Source organism: Sinocyclocheilus rhinocerous, unplaced genomic scaffold, assembly GCF_001515625.1.
Source record: "Sinocyclocheilus rhinocerous isolate Xijiao unplaced genomic scaffold, SAMN03320098_v1.1 scaffold1270, whole genome shotgun sequence".
In the NCBI taxonomy this organism is placed as follows: Eukaryota; Metazoa; Chordata; class Actinopteri; order Cypriniformes; family Cyprinidae; genus Sinocyclocheilus; species Sinocyclocheilus rhinocerous.
In genome coordinates this window covers 270000-270408 of record NW_015665029.1, presented here as the reverse complement: position 1 = coordinate 270408, position 409 = coordinate 270000, and the positions used below count along the sequence as shown (strand labels likewise).

The 409-nt window shown below is 56.5% G+C and overlaps 1 protein-coding gene across 2 annotated transcripts in view; it reads left to right on the top strand.

Moving 5' to 3' along the window:
• The window catches only part of LOC107730989 (coiled-coil-helix-coiled-coil-helix domain-containing protein 2-like), a 7712-nt gene that overhangs the window by 3814 nt on the left and 3489 nt on the right, over positions 1-409 (top strand). The gene's annotated exons all lie outside the window — the stretch shown is intronic.

Sequence of the window (409 nt, the reverse complement as noted above, 5' to 3'; positions counted from 1 at the left end):
GGACACACCAAGCCGACTTCAAAGAACTAGCGGCGACGAAAGCCGACGGTGTTGTCGGCAGCGTCGGACCGAAAAGCTGAGCTCAAACACACCGCACAGACTACAGCCGGACTCGTTCGCTAAACTGAACATCCAATCAGAGCTCTCACTCGCGCCGACGGTCCCGACGCCGATTGTTGAACATGTTGAATCAGGCAAACTGCCGCCGACGAGAGCCGACGAGTGGAACACACCAAACAAACTAGCCCGACCGTCGCTTGCCGTCGGCCCGACGTTGGCCAACGGCCGACCATCGGCTTGGTGTGTCCCGGCCTTTAGGAGTTTTTAAGGACCTGCGGGAGATCTGCATTTAATGCCCGGTTCAGACTACACGATTTTAGCCCGATTTTGCCACGATTTGCTTGACGTA